The sequence below is a fragment of the Schistocerca nitens genome, chromosome 2 (assembly GCF_023898315.1).
Source record: "Schistocerca nitens isolate TAMUIC-IGC-003100 chromosome 2, iqSchNite1.1, whole genome shotgun sequence".
Lineage (NCBI taxonomy): Eukaryota > Metazoa > Arthropoda > Insecta > Orthoptera > Acrididae > Schistocerca > Schistocerca nitens.
The window spans coordinates 962901087-962921564 of record NC_064615.1 but is presented as its reverse complement, the minus strand read 5'-3'; the positions used below and the strand labels follow the sequence as shown (position 1 = coordinate 962921564).

Sequence of the window (20478 nt, the reverse complement as noted above, 5' to 3'; positions counted from 1 at the left end):
AGAAACAAAATGACACTTCACGAGTTGAGAGGATATGTGATGTTATTTGCTTACAAAATCGAGTCAAACTTCCAAGGAACTTGGCAGTACGAGCCCAATTATCAGAGGTTGCACCCCATCTGATCTGTGTGCATGCACTGGTTTGTTTGGGAAGGGTATTGTAAAGCTGTTGTGTCGCCTGCTTAGGCCCACAACGTCCAAGCAGGTCCCAGACATGTTCTATCGGGGATAGATATGGAACTTTTGCTGACCACATGAGTACGCCAGCACCAAGTAACAGTCTTTAGATACACGTTCCATGCGTGGACCAGCTATATCCTGTTAAAAAAGTGGCACTACGATACTGTCGCCTAAGAGGTAAAACATAAGGACACAAGAGGCCCTGACGTACCGTTGTGTCCGCCAGACTTCCCTCAATAACTATCAGCCCTAACCTGAGTTCATACCCGGTGGCTCCACACGCGTTGACACCAGGAATAACGCCGTTGTTTCTTTCCAAAACATTGGAAGAATAGTACCTCTGCCTATGTCACAGCAGTACGCGCTGACGATGGTCTTCCGGGAGAGTGCAGTCGTACGACATATCGCTCAGCACAACGCCATTCATCTGCAGTCCATGCTGTCCATTCACGTTACTACTCAAAGAACAGCCGTATCTGTTGGGGTGTTAACGGCAGCTTATGCGTGGGACGGAAATTCCCTAGTCCGGCTGCTGCTGCTCTCTGACCAACGGTGTTACTTGTTCTCGGATGGCAGGCACAGATGTGAAGGGGTACTTGGTGATAAATACGGCAATCCTCACGTGTGGTGGGCAGACGTGGTCGACTGGAACCTTGATAGAACGTGTATGCCTGCCTGCGTTGACATTCCTACGCAATGCTACATCGGGCCGTTATCACATCCGAATGCACAAGAAATCTGGACGCAGTGGCTACCACATTGGACTTGCATTCCGGAGGACGAAGATTCAAATCAGCGTCCGGTCATGATGTCCCTAAATCGCTTAACGCGAGTGCCGGGATGGTTTCTGTGAAAGGGCACGGCCGGTTTCCTTCCCCATCCCCTAATCCGAGCTTGTACTGCGTCTGTAATGACCCCGTTGTCGACGTGACGTTAAACACTAATCTCTCTCTCTCTCTCTCTCTCTCTCTGTCTCTCTCTCCCCACACACACACACACACACACACACACACACACACACACACATATATATATATATATATATATATATATATATATATATATATATTAAAGAGAACTGGACGTTAAACAATTCGATCAGCCGACCAAGTAGGATCTAATAATGAGGCCCCTTTCAGATTCTGTCAGGTGCTAATAACACTGTCTCACGCGAGTACGCAGCATCTCACTATCCTTCAGTGATCACTCGCCATCTCACACCATTGATATGTCCTTATGTATCCTGCCAGGCTTTCTAACAATACTAAGCACGAACGAAACTAATGCAGTCTGGTGGAGTTCTACGTGTCACAGAGAACTGCATCTCGAGTCATTTACATACCTACCGATATTGAGTACGTGTACAAAGCTACGTTGACATTCTGTCACGTCTTCTAGGTAGCTCACTTTTTTTCATTAGGAATTAAATTTGTGAGAAGTACGCCGAGACACTCGTTTCAGAACTGATCGGTCTGCAGCCTAGTTCGTGTCGTGGCAGTGACAAGTACGCTAGTAGTAAACAAATCCATCCGTCTGGAATGTGGAACGACGTAAAGATGCTCTCGTCGTCCGCCAGTGACAGACTGCAGCGGCTAAACGGCGCGCTACCGGGCATTCGTTTGCGGGTCGTGGCGCAGGCCGCGTCGACCAGCGAGTGAGCGGTGTCGGTGCGCGGCGCGCATCTCCGTCCGTCCGCATCCAGCTGTCGGAGGCGGCGTCGGCGTCGGCGTGTGGCCGCGGGCGCCGCGTTACGCAACGGCCGGCGAACAAATCACGGCCGCGCGGGGCGTCGCGTCGCGGCACGACATTCCGGCACGGCGCGCCGCGGCTATACTTAGCGGGCGCGCGAGTTATGAGTCCAGACATAGCCGCGCCCGGCCGCATTCTTGCCGCTCGCAAAAATAACGCCGCCACCGCCCCCCGCCGCCGCCGCCGCCACTGATTGACTCGGGCGCGCGTCGCCCGCCGCCGTTAATCACCGCCGCTGCGCCGGCCGGCGCCCCGCGGTGCCGCGAGCTGCGACCGACGCCGCTAACGAGACAGCCTTCAGACCTGCTTCACGATAACACAGTGATTGAATATTCTTGTCGCGTCCGCAGCCGGCGGGCTATACGGTCACCTTGGCGCACTATTTCAGCCGTCTGTTCTCCCACTTCCTTAGGTGACAACTATGTTTCCCAATCTCAACGGAACTGATTCATATCTCTTGTTTAATACTTTCCATTCCCAACTATTAAAGATACACTAAGGTGGAAAGTCATGGGAACATCGCGTCGGGCCTCCTTTTGCCCAGCGTAGAGCAGCAACTCTACGTGGTATGGACTCAATAAGTCGTTGGAAGTCCCGTGCGGTGCTGCCTCTATAGCCGTCCATAACTGCGAAACTGTTGCCGGTGCAGGATTTCGTGACCTCTCGATTACGTCCCGTAAATGTTCGACAGGATAATGACGGGAGATCTGGATGGTCAGATCATTCATTCGAATTGTCCATAATGTTCTTCAAAACAATCTCGAATAAATGTGGCTCAATAACATTCCTCATTGTCATCCTTAAACATTGCATCGATGTTTGGGAACAAGAAGTCCATGAGTGGCTGCAAATGCTCTTCCAGTAGCCGAACATAAAAATTTCCAGGCAGTAATCGGTTCAGTTGCACTAGACGACCCAATCCATTCCAAGATATTAAGTTGCTGCTACTCAAAGCGAAAAACATTTGCCTTTTTTTTTTTTTACAACAATAACGGACCACACTATTTTATAAGTGAGTGCTTAGTTCTACAACTCTCCACGTCGAATACTCGATTCTATCTGAGTGTACACAATTCCTACACCAGTCATAGTAACAATCATAAACGAGTTTTCGGACTTCGACACTTATATAAATTTAGAGAACCATTCAGATCATCATGTAATCCCCATTTACAATCACAACTCGTTATCACGTGTCTGTTCTCCGCACAGTCTGCACCACATAACTCTCGTTTTCAACAAATATTTAACCCACTCCTCACTATCAAATAGCCAGACCTCTCCCGTTACCCTAAATATTCGATTATTTAGGGTCAATCAGAAAAAAAAACATTCCACTCTGCAAGTGCTACTATTCTGCTGCGTTTATCACTAATTTATTTAACAGTAACTATTCACACGTCCCTCTCTTCCACACTGACTCTTCTCAAGAATGGTTCAACCACGACGTATAATGCGCTCCAAAACCATTTACAAAACATTTATCAAACGTATGTGAGCGGTACCGTTAGTTTTAACAATTAAAATTTTTAGAAGGCCTTGGAGTCTTCTTCTCGTAGCCGGCTGCGATTAAAGTAGTCTTTGCTTCTCGAACCGCTCATGCTGTATGCACACGGTAAATACACTCCTGGAAATTGAAATAAGAACACCGTGAATTCATTGTCCCAGGAAGGGGAAACTTTATTGACACATTCCTGGGGTCAGATACATCACATGATCACACTGACAGAACCACAGGCACATAGACACAGGCAACAGAGCATGCACAATGTCGGCACTAGTACAGTGTATATCCACCTTTCGCAGCAATGCAGGCTGCTATTCTCCCATGGAGACGATCGTAGAGATGCTGGATGTAGTCCTGTGGAACGGCTTGCCATGCCATTTCCACCTGGCGCCTCAGCTGGACCAGCGTTCGTGCTGGACGTGCAGACCGCGTGAGACGACGCTTCATCCAGTCCCAAACATGCTCAATGGGGGACAGATCCGGAGATCTTGCTGGCCAGGGTAGTTGACTTACACCTTCTAACGTTGGGTGGCACGGGATACATGCGGACGTGCATTGTCCTGTTGGAACAGCAAGTTCCCTTGCCGGTCTAGGAATGGTAGAACGATGGGTTCGATGACGGTTTGGATGTACCGTGCACTATTCAGTGTCCCCTCGACGATCACCAGTGGTGTACGGCCAGTGTAGGAGATCGCTCCCCACACCATGATGCCGGGTGTTGGCCCTGTGTGCCTCGGTCGTATGCAGTCCTGATTGTGGCGCTCACCTGCACGGCGCCAAACACGCATACGACCATCATTGGCACCAAGGCAGAAGCGACTCTCATCGCTGAAGACGACACGTCTCCATTCGTCCCTCCATTCACGCCTGTCGCGACACCACTGGAGGCGGGCTGCACGATGTTGGGGCGTGAGCGGAAGACTGCCTAACGGTGTGCGGGACCGTAGCCCAGCTTCATGGAGACGGTTGCGAATGGTCCTCGCCGATACCCCAGGAGCAACAGTGTCCCTAATTTGCTGGGAAGTGGCGGTGCGGTCCCCTACGGCACTGCGTAGGATCCTACGGTCTTGGCGTGCATCCGTGCGTCGCTGCGGTCCGGTCCCAGGTCGACGGGCACGTGCACCTTCCGCCGACCACTGGCGACAACATCGATGTACTGTGGAGACCTCACGCCCCACGTGTTGAGCAATTCGGCGGTACGTCCACCCGGCCTCCCGCATGCCCACTATACGCCCTCGCTCAAAGTCCGTCAACTGCACATACGGTTCACGTCCACGCTGTCGCGGCATGCTACCAGTGTTAAAGACTGCGATGGAGCTCCGTATGCCACGGCAAACTGGCTGACACTGACGGCGGCGGTGCACAAATGCTGCGCAGCTAGCGCCATTCGACGGCCAACACCGCGGTTCCTGGTGTGTCCGCTGTGCCGTGCGTGTGATCATTGCTTGTACAGCCGTCTCGCAGTGTCCGGAGCAAGTATGGTGGGTCTGACACACCGGTGTCAATGTGTTCTTTTTTCCATTTCCAGGAGTGTAGCATCTTTTCAGCTCACATTTGAAATTCAGCCTGGATTCGTCATTGGTGATTTATAACATGTGATTAAAAGGACGCATATAAGCAACATATAAAAATATCATCAAATTACGCATTCAGTACATATTATTTGTAATTCGGCCACTGCGACAATATGTTCAGACCAAACAGACTACCGTGACGACACTTCAGATAATACAAATTACCTCGGAGTCCCTCGTATGTCCATACATCCACAGTTAACGTGCCGTAATGAGTTCACTTTGCAGGATCATCAGAGCCTTATCACTTTTGTAAGCAATTTCACATGTAGCTTCACACATTCCGTAAAACTCAGAGAGAAAGCGCAGCAATTACGTTACAGACTGCAATTTCAGCCGAAACTAACTGGTATTATAGGGACATTTTAACGTGTCGGTTTTAGGTGTCGGACGTGGTTTTGTAAATAGCGGTTGAGATCGGGCATGAAATACCACGTTACCGACACTGCCTGCCTGAACATGCAGTTGTACGGTAAGCACAACCAAATACTTTGTGTACTGTGCTTTTTTATGTGTTATGCGTTGCTTGTTATTTTCTTTTCTTATTTTGAAACGAATGATGAGATTAATCCTGTACGACTCCAAAAAAATGGTTCAAATGGTTCTGAGCACTATGGGACTTAACATCTGTGGTCATCAGTCCCCTTGAACTTAGAACTACTTAAACCTAACTAACCTAAGGACATCACACACATCCATGCCCGAGGCAGGATTCGAACCTGCGACCGTAGCAGTCGCGCGGTTCCGGACTGCGCGCCTAGAACCGCTAGACCACCGCGGCCGGCCCTGTACGACTCTCACACTACCACGAGGGATCGGCGACCCTTATGATCCGGCGTCAGTATTGCTTCCGCAGGAGCACGAATCACGTGTGCAGGTTGCCAGATCTGCGAGGGCTAGACGGGGCTTGTCGCCCGTACCGGTCCTGACCCTTCGGGCGTCGAACTTCTCGTCTGTTTACGCTCACTGTCGTTTGCCATGTTGTTTTATGGAATCAGCGCAGTAATATGGGTCTACATGGAGACATTTCAGAAAGGACCTGTCGTGTTTTGACACTCTCGTGGCTACGCCGTGAATGAAGTTGCCCAATTTGATGCTGTATCAACGCAGTCTGTCCATCGTGGCTTTAAGGAATGGTGTACCACTCGTAGCCATGTAACTCGACATAAGAACAATGGCCGTAAATAAGATATAACAGGCAGGGATCGGAAACGAGTGTTACGTCTTGCCAGTGACAGCCAGTGTGAATCCCTACAGGAATTGCTGCTGTCAAAGAATATAGTTGAAGAAAAATTTCCTTGGATCACCTGAGTGTTAAACCGCGTACCTACAGACCCACAGAAGGGAATTCGAATGGTATGACTGTCGATAATCCAGTCTGGGAAAAGCGATCATATCTGTAGCGTGTGTAAAGTGCTCGGCCATCAGTTAGCCCCAGTTGCTGTCAGACACGAAAGAACAACAAGTGTGTGGTCTCTCCTCACTGTTGCCATTCTGCCCGTCACCAATGTGCTACAAAGTTCACAGCAGTTGCAGGCGTTTTTCGGTTGACGTCAACGATTTACTGCACAAAGTAATACCCAGTGCCGTGCAGCACTGCAGATGCCTGGGAGTTGTCACAGACAATTGTACAGCAGCGTAGTGTCAACACACGAGATAAAGCTCTGCAGCGTTCCTCAGTCATGCAGATATGACGTTTGTCGATTCCTGCTGACCTCACAGTCCGTAATCCCCTGCAGGATTTAAGAGACGTCCGGGTCATATCTGCTCACACTTTGCGCATTCGCATCACTGTACAGGCCGCCATTAAATGATTCTGAGGAACCATATACCTGTATACACCATATTTGGAATCAGAATACACTATTTTACGTATACTCACCCTCAATATTTCATAAAAGATTCGAGAGATTGAAACGAGCTTTTTGACAGACGCTAATATGCAAATAATATACTATTTTGCTGTGTGATTAGTACTGTCTTTATTATCCATTACGGTTAAAAAAAAGTGGAAAGATACATAGGATGATTCAAGAGATTGCGCGCAACTTGGAGCTCAAAGAGGAATCTGAATACAAGGACTTTGAAATAGGTATTTACAGTCTTGGAGGTAAACCTGAGCCCGTGAAATCTTTGGAATGTAAGGAGTAAGGACACTCAATGCCTTAGAAATGTACTGTTTACTCAACAATGTTGTACATAACGGAATGTGTTCAAAATGACGACCACCACATTTAATACAGACATAACTTCTCCGTATAAAATTCTGGTGCACTATACCAGACGCTGCAAGTGACTTGATGAGAAGTGTTTCTTTGTCGTAAAGTGGTTAAAGTACACAAAGTTTTTGGTACGCACTAAAAAAAAAAATAGCGCCGTCAGATTAGAGATTAGGGGAGCGAAGTGGTCATGCATTTGGACCTCCCCTCCCGAACCAACTCCTGGTACTCCTGGTATACTGGCTCACGATTACTTCCAAGAGTGGAAGTTCCTATCCCAAAGTTGCTGTATTTAGACTCCTATGGCAGCTCCTTGAAGTTGTGAGCAATCCTTTGAATCTCTCTTTATAGTATATATGTTCTGTGATTTGGAAAACAGAGCACGGCGTTACTACGCTTGTTACGTTTACCTGGAACATCCGGGAAGTGGGCGAAATGTGAAACTGAAGACTGCCAGCACATCGTGGTTTCAGCCGCGTTGTGCTGTGTTAGCCTCGTCGTGGAGACAAAGCAACGTTTTGCCAATGGTCCTGGACTTCCCGTACAAACTGCTCATTTTCTTTTTCATACCTTGCATCTATACGTATGTGTGTGGGCTTAGATTCAAGAGGATTAGGGAATAAATAAACAGCCCTTACAAAACATGAGTAACGTTACTGTGAGATAAAAACCAAACCCTATCGACGATAAAGGCTATATCTGCTCGAAACCTGCTCGTCTTTGGAATAAAAATCTGATTCTGGTAACATTCAGTACCCCGTTGCTCCTCCTGCTGCATCGTAACATGCATGGGTCTAGTGTCGACGACCGGTGTGCCGGCCAGCCTATGGATGGTTTTTAAAGCGGTTTTCCATCTGCTTCGGCGAATGCGGGCTGGTTCCCCTTGTTCCGCCTCAGTTACACTATGTCGGCGATTGCTGCGCAGACACTGTCTCCACGTACGCGTGCACCATAATTACTCTACCACGCATACATTCGGGGTTACACTTGTCTGGTATGTGACGTTCCCAGGGGGGAGGGGGGGGGGGGGTTCCACTGGGGAGCTGAATCGCACAATAACCCTGGGTTCTACGTGGTGCGGGGGTAGGGTGGGTGGACCGCTGTGGCCTGCTGTGAACGACTGAGGGCTACGGCGGGGCGAAGCCTCTCCGTCGTTTCTAGGTCCCCAGTTCAGTACGGACACACACACACACACACACACATACATACACACACACACACACACACACACACACACACACCATACTCAGCAAGCCACCTGATGTGTTAGTTCTGGAACTACTAATTTATCCGCTGTACCCTGTTCCACTGCCGGCCGGTGTGGCCGAGCGGTTCTAGGCGCTTCAGTCTGGAACCGCGCGACCGCGTCGGTCGCAGGTTCGAATCCTGACTCGGACATGGATGTGTGTGATGTCCTTAGGTTAGTTAGGTTTAAGTAATTCTACGTTCTAGGGGACTGATGTCCTCAGAAGTTACGTCCCATAGTGCTCAGAGCCATTTTAACCAACCTGTTCCACTCACGAACGGCACGTGCGAAGCATAATTGTCGATAAGCCTCTGTATTGACTCTGATTTCTCGAATTTTCTCGTCGTCGTCGTTACGCGATGTATGTGAGAGGAACTACTATGTTCCCAACTCTTCCCGGAAAGTGCTTTCTCGAAATCTCAATAGTGAACCTCTTCGTGATGTAAAACGCCTCTCTTGCAACGTCTGCCAATGGAGTACCGGCTACGAACACTGCAGGTCTCAAGTGAGCTCAGTCTGACTCATGCTGGCTGATACCGCAGGTCATTCAGTTCGGTTATTTCTGCCTCCTGGAGGAAGGCTAAACCAAATCTGAAACGACCAGTCAGTTGGCATTAGAACTTATTGTCTTCAGACTGCAACGCTATACATTCACAGTTTAATGGTTCAAATGGCTCTGAACACTATGAGACTTAACATCTGAGGTCATCAGTCCCCTAGAACTTAGAACTACTTAAACCTAACTAACCTAAGGACATCATCACACACATCCATGCCCGAGGCAGGATTCGAACCTGCGACCGTAGCGGTTGCGCGGTTCCAGACTGAAGCACCTAGAACCGCTCGGCCACACTGGCCGGCTCGGACGTGTCGTTACACCACGACCACTGTATGTGACACCATTGTTTGTACAACATGACTCAGCGTTCTTTTTTTTGTCTTTCAGTGAGAGCTTTTCTGGTTACTATGGTATGAGAAATTTTACTTTATATCGTATAGCATTGTATTTTAAGCAGTTTTTAGTAAAGCAGTTAATGGGTATACGACAGTTCTGTGACGAATGTTTGTATGCCATGTGTTTCAGTTTACCATCTTGATATCTGTGATCTCTTTCCTTATACATTGTACTAACATCTATATGTGGTTAATTTATTTAAATAATGGCAACATATGTTGCATATTAGATTTGTGGTCTGCTTTAAGTTTGATTTTGTAGATTTGTGTTGGGGCCTGGAAATCGTGCCACTGAGGCATCTAGACCAGTAGTAAAAAAAAGTAGTTTAGTGTAAGTCACAGAATTAACGACTACGTTACGCCAACAAGAGTTAAACATTACAAATTGGTAGGTAGCGGCGATCAGGTGTCTTAGTTGCCCCGTGCGACTACTATGAATCATGCGTGTTTTGTGTCTCACGAAAGGGACTTAATGTTAGAATGACGTCGTCACTGTCGTGTACGGAAATTCAGAGGGTAAATTCCCATGCTACGAACCCATCTTGCCGTAAAATGTCGACGTGCACACGGTTGTAGCTTGATCTGGGTGGCCTGTTGATATCCTGAACGATGCATGCAAAGCGATATTGTGCGTTCACGACCAGGAGACACAGCGCGCTCTATACAACTACACTGAGAATGCTGCTTTACTTCTACCTTCGTTACACAAGCGGCTGTACGAAGTGCTGTACAGTAAGCGGAAAAGATTTACGTTAAACCACACAGTTAGTCTAATATTAAAGTCGGAAACGGTGTATGTGTCTTGAGGCAATGTATGTAACTCACAGCGGACAAATTAACAGCTTATATGCATCCAGTATTTGAGAATGGGATACTTGGCGACTGCCAGCAAACTTGACACATAATTTGAAACCTTTATGGAATTTCTTTTCGTTAACAGTCCCACAAAATAATGAAAGGAAGGAAGTTTATCGCTTACTATATTTTTACCCTCCGTGGAGTAAAACTTACGCATCAGGCACAATGTTTTAATTTATTGCTTCTGTACTACTAACTCTATTACCAACACATTTCGCAGATAGTATCCACATATTCAACTGAATATGTCTGCAAATTTAGATCATCGTACGGCACATAGTTCAGGAGATATGACGTCACGAGCATTGAGGTGCGTGAAAAACTACCGCAAATTACCCAGACTATACTCATCAGTTTTAGATGGGCGAGTTTAGTTCAGATTAGGAGGGTACTAGCATTCGTCCTGTTGAACATTGTGTAACAGGAGTGGGGAGAATGTGATTGTGGTATGCCATTTACAAAATGGTTCAAATGGCTCTGAGCACTATGGGACTTCTGGGGTCATCAGTCCCCCTAGAACTCAGAACTACTTAAATCTAACTAACCTAAGGACATCACACACATCCATGCCCGAGGCAGGATTCGAACCTGCGACCGTAGCAGTCGCGCGGTTCCAGACTGAAGTGCCTAGAACCGCTCGGCCACCGCGGCCGGCATGCCATTTACACTCCACCATATGTCGTATTATGGCTTGCAGAATGCAAAGTTCGTGGTTGTATATGTATTGGACGTATAGGAGACACATTAGCGTAGGAGAAGTACATGTGCCGTGATGCAAAGACGCTGGTTGTAAACTGAGATATATGCCTCGTCGGGCCTCGCCGAAGTGCACAGTAGCTGCTAATAGCGGGCGCGATGTTATCGGCCCATTCACTAATAACCTCGCGCCGCTGTCCAGTGCTAAAAATATTGGCGCACCGGGCGGCGTCGGCGTCGGCTGAGGCGCGGCGGAGGCGGTAGTGGGGTAGTTCAAGGCCGCATCGACCGGCCGGGGCGCGGACGCGCCGCCGCCGCTGCTGACGTCACGGCCGCCATATCGATTCACGTGCTGCATAATCCGCTTCCTCCGGGCTTTCTCTAATCGCGCCTCCGTTCCTCCACTTCTTCATTTGTCTCGCCTTAATGATGGCGATCGGCGCCGGTTCGCCCAGAGAATTAAAGGAAGTAAAAAAGTTGGGGCAGCGGTCTTCCTTGCAGTAGGGCAGGGGTCAGGGGTCGTAACATCCCACCATGCGTGCTGCCGATCCTAGCTTCGTGGTAGAGTTCGGAATGTCAAGCTTGACGGAGATAGGTATCTGCCATTAACAACATGTTCGTATTGCTAGTGTGCCTGCAGTACGAAAACTATGACTGCTGTAATCCGGGGAGGGGGGGTTGTCTTCACAGAGACTCATAAAGTTTTGTAATGCGGCGAGCTCCCAAGAAAACCAGCATTAATTCATTTTGTTATTGTTATTCCCTTACCTATTCCTGTAGGAAATTAAGCGTGGTGAAAGCGATTGCTTGTATGCCTCTTTACGAGTCTTGTCTCCCACATCCTGTCCTCAAGATACGTTTAGACTGTCCACATTTTACCGCAATGTGTGGCAGCAGTAGTGTTGCCGTCAAGATTGCTGCAACAGTACACGGAAATATTGCATAATGACCGGTTAGTGTTGCTGGTGGAACAGGCTGGTGCATGTAGTTGCCGAGGTGTTGCCAGTGTTGTTCACCAACGGTAGTGTGGTATTTCGTATGCCTCAGCCTCATCTGCCTCTGTCTTTGATTGTAAATGCTTCCCTCTCTCCCTCAGCCATGCTTCCTCTTCAGCACGTCGACAGCGCTAGAGGGCCAAGTTACGTAAACTGAGAGTCTGAACAATATTATTTCATTTCTGTACCAAAAACGGTTCGCGTACTTGAAGGCATTCGATTTATTTCTTATCTACAGGAATGTATAAGTAGGAAAACGAGATGAATTTTATAAATGTGATACGTACATCTAAGGTGAGCTCTGTGGAAAACAAAAAGTGATACACAGGGAATAGGCAAAATAATATGAACAGTGGTGGTAATGGGATGGTTGTGTTTGACGGTCAACAGCACAGGTAGGGCACGTGTTGCGCTGATCGTCAACAGCGAAGGTAAGGCAGTTGTAGCGCTCGACTGTGCGTGTTCAGTACGGACTAGGCATCAGTGCAGGTTGGTTACGGGTAGTGCATACTTTTTATTTGCATTCAGAGGCCGAGGTCGACGTGCAGATGCAAGAGTTCCAAAGAGGGCAAATTGTGGGGGCCCTATTAGCTGGAGCATCAGTAACCAAGACAGCCAACTTACTGAATGTTTCAAGAGTAACTGTTTCAGCAGTCATGACACCCTGCACAAAACATGAAGAGACATCATCGTGTAAACGGAAAAGTGGGGACAAATCAAGACTAAATGATAGAGATCGTCGTACGCTAACACGAATTGTGCCAAAACAACACAAAACTACAGCGGCTAAAGTGACTGCAGAGCTCAATAGCTATCTTCGTGACCCCGTATCTATCGACACTGTTTGTCGAGAACTCCATAAAGCGAATATTCATGGACGAACTGCTATACCGAAACCATTAGTGACGACAACCAACGCAAAGAAGCGGAAATATGGTGTCAGGAGCATAAATCCTGGACGGCTGACCAGTAGAAACACGTCGTAAGGTCCGACGAGTCAACGTTTTCGCTATTTCCAACATCGGGCCGGGTTTACATTTGGAGAACTCCAAAAGAAGCCTACAATCCTGATTGCCTGATTCCAACAGTTAAGCATGGAGGTGGAAGTGTGATGGTGCGGGCAGCCATATCATGGCATTCTGCTGGCCCATCATTACTCTCAGAGGCCGTGTTACAGCCTACGATTGTATGAACATTTTAGGTGGTCAGGTGCACCCCGTGATTCAGATGTTGTTCTCCAACAATGATTCAGTATTTCAGGACGATAATTCACCCATTCACTCAGCCTGGACATTATTAACGTGGTATGAGGAGCATGCAACTGAACTGCAGCGTCTTCCCTGGCCATCAAAGTCCCCAGACATGAATATTATCGAATCCTTGTGGGCGGTATTGGAGTGCAGACTCGGGATCAGATTTCCACCTCCCTCGTCACTACAGGAGGTAGAAGAGATTCTGATCGAAGGGTGGCATAAAATTCAACTCGAGACTGTACAATCATTATATGCCAGTATTTCAAGAAGAATCGCATCTGCATTACGGGCAAATAGGATCCAATCCCTTATTAATAAACCATTCCGAAGTACGTACATGGGTTCACATTATTTTGCCTATACCCTGTATACAAAGACTGGAACCTGAAAAAGCGCATACTCGTTGCTAACATCATAGTGGAAAATATTCAGTAGTGATATATAATTTTATTATACACTTCCCAAATTGTTTGAAGCTTCAGCACGTGTGTTCACGGTAGCAACTTGCTCGTTGTTTTTCATTATGGTATTTGTACTCATTACTTTTCACATGATATAACTCACGTTGTAGATGTATCACATCATATTCATTGTTCTATCGCTGTACTGGCGAAATACAGTAAAATATTAACATAAAGGTTTGAGTATTACGTTAAACTACTTCAATAAATTCCTCAAGTCCTTCCACCAAAGCGCTGCAAACGCCTCGTGCCATGAGGTATGTTGATGAGAAGGCACTTCAGGGGAGTACATAAAACTTCCGTATGAATCATCACTAGCCAACTGAATGGTGATTGCTGGTCTGGTTGTAACAGGTATACAGTATTTTATATTGGTATTCTTGTCACCAATTTTTGGACGAATTACTTTTAAACGATATATTCAAATACGTGATTCATTATTCCGAGAAAAGTGTGTATCCAACATCAGCTCAAGTATTAAAAGTTTTGGAAGCATTTCGTTGACTTAAGAAGGACGAATCTTCAAAGACCGAATTGTGGTTCAAATGGCTCTGAGCACTATGGGACTTAACTTCTGAGGTCATCAGTCCCCTAGAACTGAGAACTACTTAAACCTAACTAACCTAAGGACATCATTTTAAAGAGACCGTTATTGGCTCCCACTAGCTCACTTTCGTCCATTTAGAGATCTTATTGTGGTTCATGAAAACACTTCTGACCCGGGAGGATGATATGATATGAAGACAACAACCAGTCCCCGAGCGGAGAAAATCTCTGACCCCGTCTTTCGCAAGGCGTTCTGCCGTGCTGACCACTCGGCTGGGGAGGCGGACAAACAGGTACTTCCGCGAGGTAACGTTGGAGGCGGTAAAATCGTTCTGCAGTTCGACGCAGTGCTAAACTTCCTCAAGTAGCATTTTGCAGAAAGAAGGTAATCTTGTGGCTGGGCATTGCCATCTCTCTTGGAGGGCGTCCCTAACACCGTCGGACGGGTCGAGTCCACCACTCACAAATCTGCCAACGCGACTGTGACTTGCTACCATGTCTTCCTTTAGTCTGAAATTGTGGTCACCCAAAACGTTCAAGCCGTTCTCTAGAGTGGATAGCAACAGCGTTACATATGGAACATGGGACCTCTCACAATAAACCGTAGTCGGCCATTCGCCTACCCTAGAACAGACCTTGCGCACTCTTTCCAATTCATGTCATATTGCGGCGTCACGCCGAGATAGTTACAAACTCTCCAGTGGTACGTCACATACAAAACAAGTACAAAATATTCTGCTTTACACCCTGTACTGAGAGTACCAGATTGGCGGGAAGCTCGAACTCGTATCAACTGCAATCGGAAATTTTATGTGGGTTTAGTAATCTAAGATTAATTAACGCGACAGACTCAAACATCATACCATTATTCCAACATCACACGAACATTTCCCGTACCTATCTGCATTAAATCAAGTGATCTACATCTGTAATTGCTGCATTCAGGGTGATGTCTTGTAAATAAGGTTTTCTTAAAAAAATTATTTTACAAATCTAGTTCTGTAGGAGCAGATATGCGTGGTCTTGAAGCGGGTCAGTTAATGAAATTACATCAGACACGTCAATAATAAATAAAATAAAAATTCACACGAATCCTATGCTGATAACAAGCTACTGATGGTCGTATGGAGGCTTACCGATACTTTTTTTGAATAGAAGAGGGAAGTCGGGAAATTGTAGTGATACCAGAAGCAGTGAAACGTAAGGTGACTTGCAAAGTACAGACAAGGTGGAGGGACTTTGGAAGGGGAACGTTGCTGGGGTTTGTGGGGATATAAACACTCAAATAGTTTTAATCACATATATTACCAACGGAATTCCGTAAATCAGGATGCATGTTTAAACGTAAAACAAAATGGTAAATCCACAAATACACATTAACTTAATATCTAGCATAACGTTAAAATTTTTGCCCTTCTAAGTAATATAGCTTTACAATAAAAAGGGAGGCACAAAACCGTAGACAATCATACCAGTAACAACAACAACAACAACACGAGCAGGAGTGACTAGAGAAATAAAACCGCAAGGTGCTAACTCAGGCCAGGATATCTGAAATCAAACCAACTAGAGCCGAAACACCAAAGCCCCAAAATACAGGTAATCGACAAGAGTTCTTGATAAATACGACTCGAAAATTGAAACACACAGAATTAGGCTTGCTGCTGTACCTTACTTAATATAACAGTATTAGACCTTGAAATGGTCCCACTCTTATGGTTATAATAACAAGTCCGAAATTTTCCCCTTAGCACAACCGGCTACCTCGCACGGCTCGCGTTGAAATGTGTGTAGAAGAGGCATGTTTTATGGTAACAGCTTGTTTTGTTTTCGAGGTGATAATTAAAACTCTGTGACTACTCATCGCGTAGGTACACTATATATAAGTAGGGCATAACGAAAAATCGGCTACAACTACAACCTAAGTGGTTCCATGCGTACAAATGTGATTCCCTACTCTTCTGTCGCTTCCATTAACGTGGTTACCTAGTGGTGAAGTTAGTCTGTTATTGCGGAGTCTAACTTTAGTGACTGTGTCTCCGTGTAAAGTTCATTTTAATTCAATTAATTTTTTTTCTAGCACGGTGGGAATGTGTGTGCCCCCCCCCCCCCCCCAATCTTCCGCAGTGGTTTCTGTTACAGAGCTCGTGGCACCACGCCGGTCAGTCTGCAGCAGCACAGCGCGGTATTGTGTTTGCCGTAGCAATGCGGACATATTCGGTTTATTTAGCTCTCGTGGGCCGCAACGCGGAATTACGGGGCCCCTTTTATGCGGCCGCACAAGTGTTTGAGCGAGCCGAGCCAAGCCCAGCCCAGCCGGCCGCCAACTTTTCCCATATTCTCCGCAGCTCGGTGCGAGACCGGAGCGCCGCCTAATGAAACGGCACTGCGCCCATCCAGGACGGTCTTAATTAACACCGCCCTCCGTATTTACTTATTAACGCGCAGAATGTCCCGGCCCGTTACCAGCTGCGTGTATGGCTGCCGTCGCCCTGGCGACAAATTCTTACTGCTCCTAAGAGTCTACTCCGTTTCCGGACTAAATAGGAACAGTCCTGTTCCGACCCTCTGTTAGAGAAGCTGCCTTGTTTACCTGATACCAGCGTCCTTCTAATTGCCTCTTTTTTTCCTTTTCCGGTGCTAAAAAAAGTTTCTAGCGTCGTCTCTGCAACGATTACCGCCGCAACAGACGCTTCTTTTCGTTATTTTCAGTTTTTTCCCCTCCTTCGCTTTAGCCGAATTTTACGATAGCCAGCGCTTGTCAGCTAAAGGTGTCCCACAAGTTCCTCGATTCACTTGTACGGTTCTCACACTGCGCTCTCATCAGTTAATATCGGCTTTTCTAAACCCGTGCCCCTCATTCTCGTTGAAGCAGCTCTCATGAGGCTAAGTGCAGTCCACTCCAGTAAGCCTACCAAGGAATATCGGGGAGGGGGTCAACCGAACCCAAGCACTCCAAGTGTCCATTAAACACCCTTAACGCTCATCTCAGGAGGAAGGACTATCCAAGAAGTATTTATTATTATTGTTATTGCTGTTGTGATCCGTCTCCGTAGCTGAGTGGTCAACGCATCACTCTCTCATGCGCGGATCACGGTTTGGATTTCCGCTACTGCCAGGGATTTTTCATTGGTGGGAGGACTGGAGCGGGATGTACTCAGCTCAGCCTCGTGATGCCAATCGAGAGGTAGCGCCTCAAGTCGACAACGGCCGCAAGTGCGAGGTGGTGAACCCATGACCCTCTGTACCGCACCCGAAAAAGGAATGGGTGAGGATGACACGGCGGTCGGTCGACAATAACTTGGTTTTAAGGCCTGTTCGCGGGGTTTCGTGTTCACTATTACTATTATTGTTATTAATAATTATTACTATTTTCACATTTTCATTGTTGCAATATGGTTCTGCTCTCAATTTTTAAAGACCACACACACACACACACACACACACACACAATATATCAGTATCGTTATCATAATCGTGGAAGATATAAGCCTAATTCGAGTACTGTATAAATAGTATCAAACAAGTACATAAAGAGGAAAAAAAATTCGGACCTGTACCATCGCCACCAGGAAAATGTCATTTTGGTAGGGCGTTTTTATGTACCTATCACGCAAAGATTAGGGCCATCATATCCTGTCTTACAAATTACATCTAATATGTAGTTCAAAATTTAGAAATTACCATGTAGAAAGGAAACGTGCGTTATATTCGTTCATGACAAGTACAACAATAAACAGAAATTACAGACACACATACTGAAGTTCTGAGCGGTAGGGGCAGTGGACATCAGAGAAGGGGTGGAACATTTGATGTTTGATGATAACACTGTGGTGTATGGAGACATTGCATCAGCCCACACGCTTTTGCCTACTACGGTGCCGTGGATCTTGTAGGCAAGCAAGTGATCTGTGTCTCGGATAAACAATGTTCACTGTATTTAAATTATAACATAATATTAATGCAGTTCTTACCTGACAGAATGGTATCTTTCTATACCTAGCACATAGCGCTTCTTCCAGAGACCACGAATTCAGATTTTTCGTTATGTACAGATTATCAGCCTGACAAACTACGTGGCGGTTTATCCTGAACACTCAGCTTCTGCGAGTGAGTGTGGTTACGCACTTGCAAATAATTCCTGTAGCCTCTGCGGACGCCTTTCGAAATGCGAAGATCGTCCGAGGCAATTTGGGGGGGGGGGGGGGTATGGTGCATGGGAGGAGGACCTGAGCTGATGCCGTTGCTGTTTGTGTCCCCAGGTGCAGCGGAAACGACTGCGAGGTGGGCGCTGTCTCGATAAGCATGAAACCTTTATGGTAAGCCGCCGCTGCCGCCACCGCCTCTGCTGTGTCTGTGTGTGTCCTCTGTGTGTGCTCTGTGCGCCACGCCCTCCGCGATCCTCTCCAGCCCGTAATTACGTCACGCTGGAGTGCAGTCGGCGATAAGCCACGCCGTTCCCTCTTCCTGTGATAGCGTAGTCTGTCTGTCTCTCTCTGTCTGTCTCTCTCTCTGTGTGAACTCCATTTAAGCACTCGTCCGCATTATCCTTCTTTATGTCATTACATTACCTGACTTCGTAGACTTGAAGCTATTGCGCTATTAAATCTAGACTCTAATGAACAACAGGCTTCTGGTTTTACTTTTGTCTGTTGATATTAACGTCTGTTAAGTTCTGAAGTCGTTTATCTTGCAAACGACACGTTTTCGGTCATGGATTTATTATTAAATATTGCTGTCATGAGTACCCTTTACAACCACTGTAACTGTGTGGTAGGATTTCTGAACCACACTGTATAAAACGACTGATTGATATTTCTTCTGCTATGGGCAATTTACCACCGAAGATGGCTTCCTCAGTCGGAGACGAAATTAGGAAACAGTTTTATATATCGACAGCGGCCTCTCAGTCGAGGACAGGCAGAGCGTGCTTTCCATAATAGAGGACGTCTTTCTACAGACAGGGGGGGCGTTTAGAGTTTCTGCAGTTGTCATAGCATGCTGACATTCCTTAAAAGGGATTATAAGCAGCAGTAGATCTTTGAGTGACCTGCGACGTTTTAGCTCATATCTGGTATTTCAAGAAATAGTTTTTGTTATTAATGTCGATGTTTTTACCCAGGGTGTGGAACGCGATCGACGAATAACTATTTGATGTTTGTGGCTCATCTTTGTCACAGCGGGTAATCTGTGCGGTGTCGTATTCTGTTCCTGAATTTTTTTTATCGAAAGCATATGCACACGTTCCTAAATAATAGTGATGTAACGCTGATTTCAAATTACGCTAATCGACACACGTTAGATTTAAAGTTCAGTTAACTGTTTGTTATCATCAGGCATATGGACAGCTTGTAGCAATTCGTATGATCAGCCGGGCTTAACTGAACTTCTGAAGTAGCGTATGGAGCCTAGCATCGCTCCAAGCGCGAGGTCCTTCCAAAAGTTTTTAAGTACCGCCGGTAGCCCATCCATCATGTACCAAATATCAAGACCTTCCCCCAGCCCCACCGCCAAGGAATGTTCAAGTCCTGAATTAATCATTTCTTGCGACAAATACATTACCAACGTAGCGAAACTGACTGCTACCTCGCACAAATGCGTCTAGTACAGTACTCTCTCCACCACCACCACCACCACCACCCGCCTCTTGTAACCTCCGCCCACCCACGCCACATTCGTGTCCCGGAATTTATACCTTTTACACCCACTATGAGTCACCAACCGACACTGTCCTGATTCACCAGACTCGAAAAAGTTTGACACTACACGCCATGTGTTTAACCCTTCAACGGTTTTTACTCATTTTTTAGAATTTATTAAGGTACCTCGGCTGTTATAGAGTCTTATTTGGGTCAGAATTACAGATATGCCTTTGAATAATTTTTAATTTGAATCATTTTCTAAAAATAAAAAAAGTGGGATGTACACGTCCCACTGATCATTTCTGGAACCGATTTTTCTCACAATGAAGTTACTTCAAATTAGTGTAAAATTTATGAACAAGGCTTATTTGCACCAGTATTTAACATTAATGTATTGGAAATTAAATGTAACTAATTTTTGCCAATATGCAAACATGTGGTAGTATACTTAATTATTTCCAACAAAAAATACATTTTGCTACTTAGTCAATATTACTTACATTGCGTTAAAATTTGGAAAACAAGGTGAAATACAAAGTGGCACATTACAGGATGAACAAACATATTTTGTTCGTTTTTCAGTGTCTTTTGTGCTGCA

At 46.3% G+C, this 20478-nt stretch overlaps 1 protein-coding gene across 8 annotated transcripts in view; it reads left to right on the top strand.

Moving 5' to 3' along the window:
* The window catches only part of LOC126237282 (stress-activated protein kinase JNK), a 1031804-nt gene that overhangs the window by 810782 nt on the left and 200544 nt on the right, over positions 1–20478 (top strand). For 5 of the 8 annotated variants that reach the window (XM_049947220.1, XM_049947222.1, XM_049947219.1 and 2 more), the window contains one exon: positions 18501–18557. The exons of 2 other annotated variants lie outside the window; for them this stretch is intronic. The gene's annotated coding sequence lies outside the window, so the exon portion shown is untranslated. The remainder of the gene's footprint in view (positions 1–18500; positions 18558–20478) is intronic. One more of the 8 variants, XM_049947225.1, reaches the window with a different exon arrangement.